Below are 13,071 nucleotides of genomic sequence, written 5' to 3' on the forward strand. Positions count from 1 at the left end.
AGAGCCTGTGTGATCTGAGGCCAGTCTCTCCAGCATCATTTCTCTGCATCCCCACCTTGAACTGAACTGTTGCCCACTCCTCAAACTCCCCTTTCCCTCTCCCACCTCTGGGCATGGGTTACACATGGGCACAGTAGGATATACTGAGCTGTGGAATCTGGGTTAAAAATCTGGGTTCTGCTACTTACTAGCTGTGTGACCTCCAGCAAGGGCCACAACCTCTCTGAGCTTCAGTTTCCTCATCAGTAAAATGGCAATAATAGCAGCACCTATCTCACAGGGACTTGGAAGATTAAACAAGATAACGTGCAAATGCTTTAGCACGCCCTTGAAATGTAAGTACTCAGTAAATAATGGACGGTGGTGTTGCTAAATTATGAAATATTCCTCCTGCTTCTCACCTTATACCTCACCTGCCCACACAGCCGGGATAAGTCTTGTTTTTCAATACTCAGTCCTCATATCTCCTCCTTCAGGAAGCCTTCCCTGATGCCCCCTACCCCTAATTGAGTCACTAATCTCTCCGGCTCTTCCTCCACCACAGCATTGCATACACTGTATTGTATTTAATTATTTACTACCAGTCTCCCTCACTGGAGATGAGCCTGTTCAGGCATGCTGGAAGCTCAGGGCCTGGTATACAGTAGGAACACAAATGACCCTAACATATACAGTAGGAGCATCATAAATGACACCTGCTAGCTTAAGACTTATTGGAGAGTTGAACCTGACAGTTTGACCCATTCCAGGGCCAGCGTGTGATCTAGTTCCTTTTCAGCACCTGGATGGGCTGGAAAGCCAGCAAAAACTGCTGTGCACACAAGACTACACATCCTGAAACATTAAAAAGTCTTACTATTAAAAAATTTAAATTGGGTAAAATTCTACATAATATAAAATTTACCATCTTAACCATTTTAAGTATACAGTTCAGTAGTTTCATTCTGTACAGTTCCATTGTTGTACAATCAGCCTCCAGAACTCTTTATCTTCCCAAATGGAAACTCTGTCCCCATTAAACACTAACTTCCCATCTCCCCTCCCAACCAACCCTTGGCAACCACCATTCCACTTTCTGTCTCTATGACTTTGACTACTCTAGGGACCACATATAAGTGGAATCATCCAGTATTTGTCTTTTTGCGACTGGCTTATTACACTGAGCATAATATCCTCAAGGGTCATCCATGTTGTAGCTTGTGTTCGAATTTCCTTCCTTTTTAAGGCTGAATCATATTCCATTGTATGGCTGGACAAACATTTTGTTTATTCATCCATCTGTCAATGGACACTTGAATGGCTTCCCCTTTCGGCTATAGTGAATAAAGCTGTTATGAACATGGGTGTGCAAATACCTCTTTGAGACCCTGCCTTCAATTCTGTGGGTAGATACCCAGAAGTGGGATTTCTGGACCATACAGTAATCCTACATGTAACTTTCTGAGGAACCACCATCCCGTCTTCTACAGTGGCAGCACCATTTTACATTCCCACAAACAGAGAACAAGGGGTTTTCTATGCCAAATCCTAAAACATTTTGCTCCTTCTGGATCTTGCTTTGCTGTACAAAGACCCAAGTCTTTACATATCACAGCTGCACCTACCATACATGTTTCAGAGAAACAAGCTTCTGTCCACAGCTTCCAATACTCAGTTGATTAGTGAAACTCGGAAGAGATGACATGCTGCCTCTTTTACCTGAAGGATTCCTATAATATCGGAGTGATTTTTACAATTTACTAGTGTAATCCCCCAGCTTGCCATCATCCTGACTCTGCAGGCCCTCGGTTTAGAACGTGGAGCAGGTGGGTCTTTTATTATTTCACACCTGGTGATTCCACTGCGCTTGGAGAAGAGGCAGGGTCTCCAGATTGGGCTATTAGGGCTTTGTCCATCTGCGTCCTGCCTCCCTCTCAAATGGTTCCTTAGTTTACATCAAACTAGTCACATTTTGCCAGATGGGTTACTCTGTTTCACCCTTTTGTGCTTTGCCTACGCTGTTCCCTCTGTCTGAGATGCCCTTCCCCTTCCTATCTAAAGGAGAGTGACATAAATACACTACCATGTGTAAAATAGCTAGCTAGTGGGAACCTGCTGTACAGCACAGGGAGCTCAGCTTGGTGCTCAGTGATGACCTGGATGGGTGGGATGGGGAGGGGGGTGGGAGGGAGGTCCAAGCGGGAGGGGATATGCGTATACATGTAGCTGATTCGCTTCATTGTACAGCAGAAACTGGCACAACGTAATAAAGCAATTGTACTCCAATAAAAAAAAAATAAAGGAGAGTGCAGTGGAAAGGCTAAAACAGCCCTTAATAATCTTCACCTGCTGGTATTAACACTCTTTGCAGCTCTTTGTAGCAGGACCTGTGACTCACTTCCAACCAATAAAGTATCAATACAGCAAAGACAAAGGGCTGTCACTTCCATGAGGATGTTATATAAGACTGTAGTTCTGTCTTGCTAGCAGACTCTCCACTGTCTTTGGAGTAGGAGCTCCAAAGCTTGGAAGTGGATCCTTCCCCCAATTGAGCCTTCAGATGAGATCTCCAGCCTCAGATGAGACTCAGGTCTCTCTTATGAAAGATCCTGAACCAAAGGACCCAGTTAAGCTGTTCCCAGACTCCAGACCCATAGAAACTGTAAGATAATAAATATGGGTTGTTTCAAGCACCTTATTTTACAAGGCAGATCTCAAGAATTCCCCCAAGGAGCCAGATCTGTCCCCAGCAGCATGAATTCCCCTGTTCTTGGAACCCTGTTCTATAACCTTCACAGGCCTCCAACACAGCTTCAGAATCTTTTATGGCACTGTTTGATTCTCACCTTGCCCACTCACTCCCAGGCTGGAAACTCATCTTACGTTCATGCCAGGAATTCCAGTGCCTAGCACCTTGCCTGGATCACAGGAAGCATTCATTCATTCATTGGGTCAATGAATGTTTATTGAACACCTATTATGTGCCAACACATAAGTAGCACTGAAGACACAGAGGTGAATAAAACAGATATAACCCCTCGCCCCATGGAAATTGTGGATGGCACATAGTATAACAGAAGTCCCAACTAGACCCTATTACTCTGTGAATTTGACCTACACATGGGCTCTGCTTAGCTTGTGCAAATCAGGGTATTTCATGTAATAATCTGAATCTCTGGCTTCTTCTGAAACATTGGAAGATAAGATAATACTGGGCTCACATAACTACATGGCAATGATTGTGTCCTGGAGCCCAAGCACTCAACTCACATGGCGTTGAGTAGAAGCTGTCCCCCTTAGATAAGAGGTATGCTCCCCAGTTAGCCACAATCCTTACCACTCCCTACTGTTCTACACATGGTACCTGCCTGACATTCAGGAAGGCATTTTAATGTATCACCTTTCCAAGGAACAAATGAATGAATGACTATGCCTTAGTGACAGTAATCACCACTAATGAGGAATTGGGGCTCTGATCTCTTTGAATGGGTGGGTCGATAGGGACCTGGCTTAGAAGGTTCCGAAGGTTCCTAGGGTTCCAACCTCTTGAGGTTGAAATAATTTTTTCTTTGTAATTCAATAACAGCCTTCGTCAGGGGTGAAGAACTGTTTTCCTCCCATACCTGCAATCCAGGAAGCCAGCCTGTAGAAAGGGACTTGCTGGGTCGCTGGGTGGCTACAACAATGCAGATGCACCTTGGCAGGCGCTCGAGCTTTTATTCAGAAAACATTTAGCAAGTGTTTACTGCATGCCAGACAACGCACCCAGCAGTGGGGCCAGAAGGCGAATCAGACGCCATTCCTGCCCTCCAGCGACTGTGGTCTCAGTGCTTTAAGCAAACAAATGTAAATGGACAAGTAAACAAAAAGAGATGGCAGCTGCTATCAGAGAGAGAAGCTCAAAAGAGTAAGGGGCACCTGGAGGAGACCCCCAAGTCAGCGGGGGCGGGGCTGTTAGAGCAGCTGAGAGAGAGAGGCAGAGATATGGACTAGCATTCCCTTCAGTTCAGACTCCCAGAAATGAGGCACCAGGCGGTTCAGCCAATGCCTGACCAAAGCTAATCCCTCCACTAAACCCAGGTCATCTCTATGGTTGAAGTTCACCCACGGGCACTTGAGAACAGCCAATGTTACCATGTCTGGGCCCCCGGTCAAACCACAATGTCTTCCTTCAATCAATCACGGGAACCCTTAAAGACAGCATTGTATTATGCGTCCACGGAAGACACCTAGAAGGACGGGTAAGGTATCATTAACCTTGCGGAGTGTGCCTGGTGTATGAGCTGTAGGAAGGGAAAATCTTCCTTTGACATTTTATAGTCCTATATAGCATATTGATGTATCGTTTTAAAAACAGGTTGGGCACGCCTTACTTTTATAATATACACAGGCAATAACATCACGACCCAAACCCTGCACCCGAGTCCTAATGATTCCTCTGAAAGTTTGCTCTTCAACCTGGTTGGGCTCTGTGGAGCTGGAGTTGGCTTTTACTCACTGCTGTATCTTCAGCAGTCTGGCACACAGTAGGTGCCCAATAAATGTTTCTTAAAAGACCTTACATCAATTCAACTGAAAGAAGATTACAGAATAGAAGTTCTTGGGCTCAAGTGCCTAATGGCCCGGGATTCAGATCCTAGTTATGCACCTGTGGGTAAGATATTTGTCCTCTGTGAGCCTCAACTTCCTCATCTGTGAAATGGGATAGCTCGTAGGGTTGCTATGATGATGAAGTGAGCTCATGCACGTGAGGGTGAGCAACATATAGTAGCACCCAGTAAACGCTGGTTATTTTTCTGGGTTTTACAATTTTGGTCATACTTTCAACCCAACTTTACTATTGTTTACTTAATCTTTTTAAAAATTTCTATTAACTTATTTTTCCATTTAAACAGTGCCACATAATTTAGCCTCACCCCAAATAATAACATTCTTATAATCACAGGTTTCAAATGTCAGTTTTATTTTTAAAGATTTTCTTAACATTGAAAAGTTAATCTGGGCACTGCCTAAAGCCACATGGGTATCACCAATGGAGTATACAATACTCCTTCGGAAATGCAGCTCCATGCACTACACTTTACAGTTGATGAACTTCCATAGTCTAGAATTCACTCTTTGGGTTTAAAAAAAAAAAACTTCAGTCCAGCAGACATTTGCTCTGTCCCTATGTTCCAGGCTTGTGCCAGGAGCTGGTATAGAGTAGGGAACTAAAGAAGCATGGTTCCGATTTTCCCAGGACTCAGTATAGTGGGGGAGAGGAACAGTTATCAGGTAATTGCAACCCAGTGCTTGGTAGCAGCTGTGATGGGAGAAACACAGAGCAGAAACCTCACTGAGTCAGTCAGAGGTGGGAAGGTCAGGGAAGGTTTTCAGAGGAAACCTGGAAATCCAGTGCTCTACTGGGAGAGAGTGAAGACTCAGACCCCAGGTAAGTGCTGATCTGATTCCCTGGCTTTCCATCCTCCTGGGAGTCCAGCTTCCTAGTAAGTGATCCTTAAGAGAAGATAAATCCTTAAGACAAAAAAAAAAAAAAAAAAAAAAAAAAAAAAGTGTATTACCTGCAGTGTAGCAGAGTGGCCAGCAGGTGGCAGTGGCAATGCAGAAGGATTTCCCTACAAACTTTCCCTGGAATTTTCTTTCATAAATGAACAGATTAATGAGTATAACAAATATTTCTTGAGCACCTTCTATGTGCCAGGCCCTGGACATACAGCAATGAGCAAGACAGACATGGCCCCTGCCTTCACGTAACTTAATGTTCATGTATTCCACAATATTTCCTATACCAGGCACTGTCCTGGCCCTGCGGAGATAGAAAGTGACAAAGGACAAATTCTTAGATCTGGAGGTAAAGGAAGAGACTGACAGCAGGTCGGAAGATGAAGGGGAGGTGTCCTCAGCTGTTCTCACCTGGCTTCAGAGTAGAATCACCCCAGGTTATTCAGTGAGCCGGCTCTGTCCCCTAAGGAATTTTAATCAGTCCCCCCAAATATTCTTATTAAAGCTCCCCAGGTGATTCTAAAGTCCAGCCAGCAAAGAAGACATACTGATTGCCAAGAGGCACATGAAAAGATGCTCCACGTCGCTAATTATTAGAGAAACGCAAATCAAAACTATAATGGGGTACCACCTCACAGCGGTCAGAATGGCCATCATCAAAAAGTCTACAAATGGGCTTCCCTGGTGGCACAGTCGTTGAGAGTCCACCTGCCGATGCAGGGGACACGGGTTCGTGCCCCAGTCTGGGAAGATCCCACATGCCGCGGAGCGGCTGGGCCCATGAGCCATGGCCGCTGAGCCTGTGCGTCCGGAGCCTGTGCTCCGCAGCGGGGGAGGCCACGGCAGTGAGAGGCCCAAGTACCGCAAAAAATAATAATAATAAAAAAATAAGTCTACAAATAACAAATGCTGGAGAGTGTGGAGAAAAGGGAACCCTCCTACACTGTTGGTGGGAATGTAAATTAGTGCAGCCACTATGGAAAACAGTACGGAGGTTCCTTAAAAAACTAAGAATAGAGTTACCATATGATCCAGCAATCCCACTCCCTGAGCATATATACCCGGAGAAAATTCTAATTCAAAAAGATACATGCAGAACCATTTACAATAGCCAAGACATGGAAGCAACCTAAATGTCTATCAACAGATGAATGGATAAACATGTGGAATACACACACACACACACACACACACACACACACACACACACACACACCATGGAATATTACTCAGCCATAAAAAAGAATGAGATAATGCTATTTGCAGCAACATGGATGGACCTAGAAATGACCATACAAAGTGAAGTCAGTCAGACAGAGAAAGAAAAATACCATATGATATCACTTATATGTGGAATCTAAAAAAATGGTACAAATGAACTGATTTACAAAACAGAAATAGACTCTTAAAGTCCAGCCAGAACTTTAGGGCTGAAGGGTTTAGGGCTCAGAACTGCAGCTCAGGTGTCTTGACATGGTTAAGAAATTAATAATTTAATCCACTGATTTCCAAAATATTCAAATACCCATTCTGTACCAGATGATTTGCAAATATTATTTCTAATCCTCCCCTAAATCTTTAAAGATGGTAACAGTACTGACCAGAATAGCCAAAGTTTACTGAGAGCATCCTATGAGCCAGGCACTATCTGGAGTTTTTGTACCTATAAACTCAGTTAATTATTACAACAACCCCAAGGCACAGACATTGTTATGACTCTCCCCATTTTATATCGGTGCAAATGAAGCACAGAACTGTTGGGTATCTCGCTGGGTAACCTGTCAAGCTAGTTAGTGGGAGAGATAGGATTCAAATCCAAGTGGTCCGAGTCCACTGTTAATCACCGCACCATACAGCCATTTTACAGATGATGAAACTGAGGCTCAGGGGAAGGTCTCTTGTGAAAGGTCCCACAAGACGGAAGTGGCTGAGTCATGATTTGAGTCTTTGCCTCCAAAGTCAATCCAATTCAACTTTGACCCAACCATCAGTAAGAGTCTGGAAAGAATTCCACATGGAATTCCACCTCTGGCAGAAACCAGCTGTCTTTGAAGGCATCTGTATTTATCTTCAGCTCCCAGAAGATGGCAGGAAAGTGATGAGGAAGTGACTTGAATTTGAAACTGGAGGCCGGGATCTACTGTGTTACCTTGGGTGAATCAATTCATGTCTCTGGACTTCACTTTTTCCTGCCTGCTACGTATACGGACTGGACCAAGACCCCACTCTTAAGCTGAGATGTGGCTGGTGCCTGGTCAATGACACTCCTACACTGAGGAGGTACCCACACTTCGAAATAAGATTGTTTTCTCAACTTAGATGCTGTTGACATTTTGGGCTGGGTAATTCTTTGTGGTGGGGCTGTCCTGTGCCCTGTAGGATGTTGGGCAGCATCCCTGGCCTCTGCCCACTAGATGCCAGTAGCACTCCTCTTCCCCTGTTGTGACAACCAAAGATGTCTCTAGAAATTGCTTTTGACAATTGTCCCCTGGGAAGCAGATTCACCCCTGGTTGAGAATCACGTGTCTAAGGTTTAAACAATTTTGACGGCAATCCGTGTGATTTCAACCTGTTCTCTCCCAGGAATTCAAGTGACTTGGACTGATGGTCTTATAGACATAATCACAAACCTACCCTCATTTTTATCTTCCTCCCATTCCCCCCCCCTTTAAGTATAGGGAAAAATGTACATTTTTAGAGCACATCTGTGCGAAACGCTCAAAATCAGGTTTCTTGGTTATTGCTGTGAATGATTTGTAATATACTCTACAGTAGTGGAGCAGTGAAACTGAGTGCTAATTAGCAACCAATGTTAACTGAGCACTTATTATATACCAGACACACTGTTATGAGCGTCTATATTGACGGTTGGCATGATCATTCTTTCTGATGAGGACACCGGCTTTGGCTTGTTCAAAGTCACGCAGCTGGCAAGTGGCAGGGCTGAGATGCAAACCTGACCTGCTGGATTTGAAGTCCTGTGCACTTAATGGTTCTGCTATAATGAAGGGCCCTTCTCCTGCCCAAATTCCCTGGGCTATCGTGAATTGCTCTGAGCTATTGCTTCCTCAGAGACAGGAATTTTTAAATGAAGAAGGGCACCCAGCTAGAGCCTGGCATGCTGGCCGAGGTGAGGCTGCTGGGGATGACTCATCAATGGAAACATTTACTGTGGCCACCGTCTGGCCATGTGGGTTCTATCCAGGTCAGGATTTCCAGGTCAGGAAATCTCCACATCTTGTACTTGTGGTGTTCTGGGGGCAGGGCTGTGAAGGGCCAGGGCCTCCTGGGGAATTCGTACATGCCTCTCTGGAGAGCCACCCATAAAACCCTCGCTGTCTTTGTCAGAGCCTCATTACTTTTCATGCTGTGGTTTATGTCTTCTGGATGGGACCCCCAGCAGCCATCTATCATGCCGCCACCAAAGAAGGGAAGCTGCAACAAAGCCACGAAACTCAATAAAGCCTGCATTAGTACTGCTAACAAGGACGATGACAGTAATAGTAACAAATACTGTCATTTTTTGAGCCTGCTGGGCCCAAGGGATACAAGAACCAATTGGATACGTTCCTAGCAAGCAAGGTATGTGTTTGAGTCTCTGAACATATAAACAGATCATTTCGATAAGCTGCAGCAAGTGCTGTGTAGCTATAGGAGCCATGGGAGTGCAGATGAGAGAAACATGACCTAGCCTAGGCAGTCAGGGAGGCCCTTCTGGAGGAGGTGATACTGTGGATCCATTGTTATTTCTTTCATAGACTTGTTTCTCCTCCCCCATCTTCAATATACCCCAGGATCCCTGACAATGCAGACTGTGTCTGTTTACATATTGCTGCATTTTTGCCATATTTTCAGGACCTAACACCATTGTTCCCAAACTATATACCATGATGCCCCCGGGTGCCACCATGAACTCACAGGGGTGTTGTGAGATTTTTAAAAAATGTTGAGGAGACACAGTGACATCTTCCAGCCTCATGTGAACTCCTAGCTTGAGAAAGTTCAGTTTTAACATCAGATTGAGCTACATTCTTTTTTTTTTTGGGTGCATATAGATTGTAGTTTATTTACTTTTTTTTACCATCTTTATTGGAGTATAACTGCTTCACAATGGAGCTGCATTCTTTTTGATGATGCCCCATCTTTGCAAAGCTAGGTTTTCTGTGGTTGCTGTGCTAAAAAGCAAGAACTGTGACAAAATCAGTGTGGAACAGGAGATGCAGGTGGCAGAGTCCAGTCTGATGCTAAGAGTTTGAGAAGTGTGGCAGAGCCCAGGAGGCACACACACTCCCGCAGCAGTAGTTGGATTATTACTGTAAATTGTAAATAAGTATTACTTAAGAACGAAATAAAAATTTTACAATCTTTTCTCTCTATTTATGTGCATTACTTTTTCAAGCAGCTCCTACGTTGTCAGGATACAGCTGCCTATTAAGTGGTTTGGACCCAACTGCTTAATAAACAGAATTGTTAGGTATTCTGGCCTAGGAAATCTACGAAACAATCCTGACACTCCAAAGATACTGTGAGTTGAGAAAGTTTGGGAACCTCTGTCCTAGCGCGCACCTGCAGATAAGAGGACTTGTTAAATGACCGAATTACATCCAACAAACCTGCGTGGTAGGAAGTAGTAATCCGTTTTCATAGATGGGGGCCCTAGGTCCAGAGAGGGCAAGCTACTGGTCCAAGGTCACACAGCAGAGCTGGAGGTGGGTCTGACAGCAAATTTCAGACTCTTCCCTCTACCTTCGCCTGACCTGTCTGTTCTTGAAGTGGCCTGGGGTAAACGGACCAGGAGTGCAAAGACATGGCTTTGAGTCCCAGCTGGACTGAACGATGGCGCTGGCAAGTGACTGTGAACAGAGGCTGCAGATGTCCAGAGCTTATACGATTTGCTTGTTGGTGGAAAGTCTTGGTCAACAGTAGAGCCCCAGAGCTTCACCCGGGAACCAGGGCTGCAGAGTACGAGGTAGGAAGAAGACACTTTGGGGGTTAGGCAGGCTTTAGCTGGAATCCTGGGTTTTCCCCTTCCCTGCTGTGTGACCTCAGGAAAGCTTCTAACCCTCTCTGGGCCTTCTCTGCCTGCTTTTAAGTAGACACGCAAACCATTCATGCAGTTTTGTGAGGGTTAAACGTGTGAATGTTGGGGAAGGGCTGCGCACAGCCAAGGTGCTCATCAAATCAGTGCTGTTTCCTTGGTTCAGCAGAAGAAACATTTTAAAGCTGTTTTATTGGACTTCCCTGGTGGCACCGTGGTTAAGAATCTGCCTGCCAATGCAGGGGACACGGGTTCGAGCCCTGGTCCGGGAAGATCCCACATGCCACGGAGCAACTAAGCCATGTGCCACAACTACTGAGCCTGCGCTCTAGAGCCCACTAGCCACAACTACTGAGACCGCGTGTCACAACTACTGAAGCCCACTTGGCTAGAGCCCGTGCTCCGCAACAAGAGAAGCCACTGCAATGAGAAGCCCACGCACCGCAACAAAGAGTAGCCCCTGCTCACCACAACTAGAGAAAGCCTGCATGCAGCAACAAAGACCCAACGCAGCCAAAACTAACTAAATAAATAAATTTTAAAAAATAAATAAATAAAGCTGTTTTATGTCCAATAACCTTGCTAAAAATACTCTCAGGGGCTTCCCTGCTGGCGCAGTTGAGAGTCCACCTGCCGATGCAGGGGACACGGGTTCGTGCCCCGGTCCGGGAAGATCCCACATGCCACGGAGCGGCTGGGCCCGTGAGCCATGGCCGCTGAGCCTGCGCGTACGGAGCCTGTGCTCCGCAACGGGAGAGGCCACAACAGTGAGAGGCCCGCGTACCACAAAACAAAACAAAACAAAAACAAACAAACAAAAAATACTCTCGGAACCCAGATACAACCGCCCCCTCAGTCTGGGCACCTCGCTGCTAGAATCTGACTGTCCTCCTGCCTCATGTGTCATCTCCCGTCGGCCTCATCTGCCTGGATCAATGCTGGAACCCCATGCTGGGTTCTCCTGGCATGTGGGAGGAGGATGGCGTGTCTCCTGACACCCAGCTTGACTCGTGAACTCATTAGCATGGGTGTCAGGGACACCTTCTCACCAGAGCTCTGCAGATCTTGGGGAAAGGCGGCGGCCCCGGAGGGACTGGGGCTGCTTCTCGGAAACCCAGCAGGTGCTGCAGCCCAGAGGGTCTTTGGAGGCTGTGCCTCATTAGTGAGGTGCCTTTTCTTTCTTTTAAAAAATATTTCCACCTTTCAGTATTTTAAAGGGGAAATGGGAGTTGTATTTGCTTCCTGGGCTGCTGTAACAAAGTGCCACAAACAGGGGTCGCAGGACAACAGTCATTCCTTGTCTCATAGCTCTGGAGGCTAGAAGCCTGAATTCAAGGAGGCAGCAGGGCCCTGCTCCCTCTGAAACCTCCGGAAGGAGGATGCTTCCCTGCCTCTCCCTAGCTTCTGCTGGTCTCTGGCAATTCTTGGCATCCTTGACTTGCAGGTACAACACTCCCGTCACTGCCTCTCTCATCACACAATGCTCTCCCTATGTCTGTGTCTCCATGTGAGTCCAAATTTCCCTCTTCTTGTAAGGACACCAGTCACTGGATTAACACCCACCGTAATCTGGTATGACCTCATCTTAACTTGATTATATCTGCAAAGACCCTATTTCCCCAAACCTCATGGTTACAGGCACTGGGGGTTAGGACTTCGACATTGTTTTTTGGGGGGACACAATTAAGCCCCAAACAGGAACCAACCAGTCAGTGTCAGAACTTAGCCCATAGGTCTGGGGACTGGGAAGGGATGTGGTGGTGGCTAAGGGGTTAGGACCATAGACTACAATTCCACTAGGACAGCCCTGTATGAGTTTGCGCCCTGCCACCCATGGTAAAATGATGGCGGTGCCAGGCTGGTGGAAGGGATGCTGGCCTTGGAGATCAGAGCCCTAAATCTGAATCCTAGCTCTGCCCACAAAGAAGTTTTGTGACCTTAGTCATACTTCCCTTTGAGAATCAATTTCCTTTACATACCCCCCTCCACACACGCATTTATATATGTGTGTGTGCACATATATACATTCACAAAAATACATATATATATAATTTAGTTAGCGATGTATTTTACACATGATAACTACTGTTATCTGTATTTTCTTCTGAGCTTTAGTTTCCTTAATGTATACGTGCGTGTATATACACACATACTGTATACATGTATACATATATGTTCACAAATACATATAACATGCTTAGCAAAATGTCTTACACAGTCGATAGATAACAACTATTTTTATTATCTGTAAAATGAGGGCAGCTGTGTTTTATCTCAAGGTTATCCTCAATTGCATTTTATCTCCCAGATTCCCTTCAGCTCTGAAATTCTAGGAATAAGGCAGATGGGAACACAGGGTTGTGTGGTCCAAGATTCCCTGTTACTTGTGCAAACAGAATAATAAAGTCTCTCCTTTTCTGTGCAGAGCTTTTTTGTGTGTGTATGTGTGTGAGGTACGCGGGCCTCTCACTGTTGTGGCCTCTCCCGTTGCGGAGCACAAGCTCCAGACGCACAGGCTCAGCGGCCATGGCTCACGGGCCCAGCTGCCCCAC

General features: G+C 45.7%; 1 protein-coding gene across 5 annotated transcripts in view; it reads right to left on the reverse strand.

The window, feature by feature from the left end:
* The window catches only part of SEZ6L (seizure related 6 homolog like), a 201,992-nt gene that overhangs the window by 12,434 nt on the left and 176,487 nt on the right, over window positions 1–13,071 (reverse strand). The gene's annotated exons all lie outside the window — the stretch shown is intronic.

The sequence above is a fragment of the Orcinus orca genome, chromosome 15 (assembly GCF_937001465.1).
Source record: "Orcinus orca chromosome 15, mOrcOrc1.1, whole genome shotgun sequence".
Lineage (NCBI taxonomy): Eukaryota > Metazoa > Chordata > Mammalia > Artiodactyla > Delphinidae > Orcinus > Orcinus orca.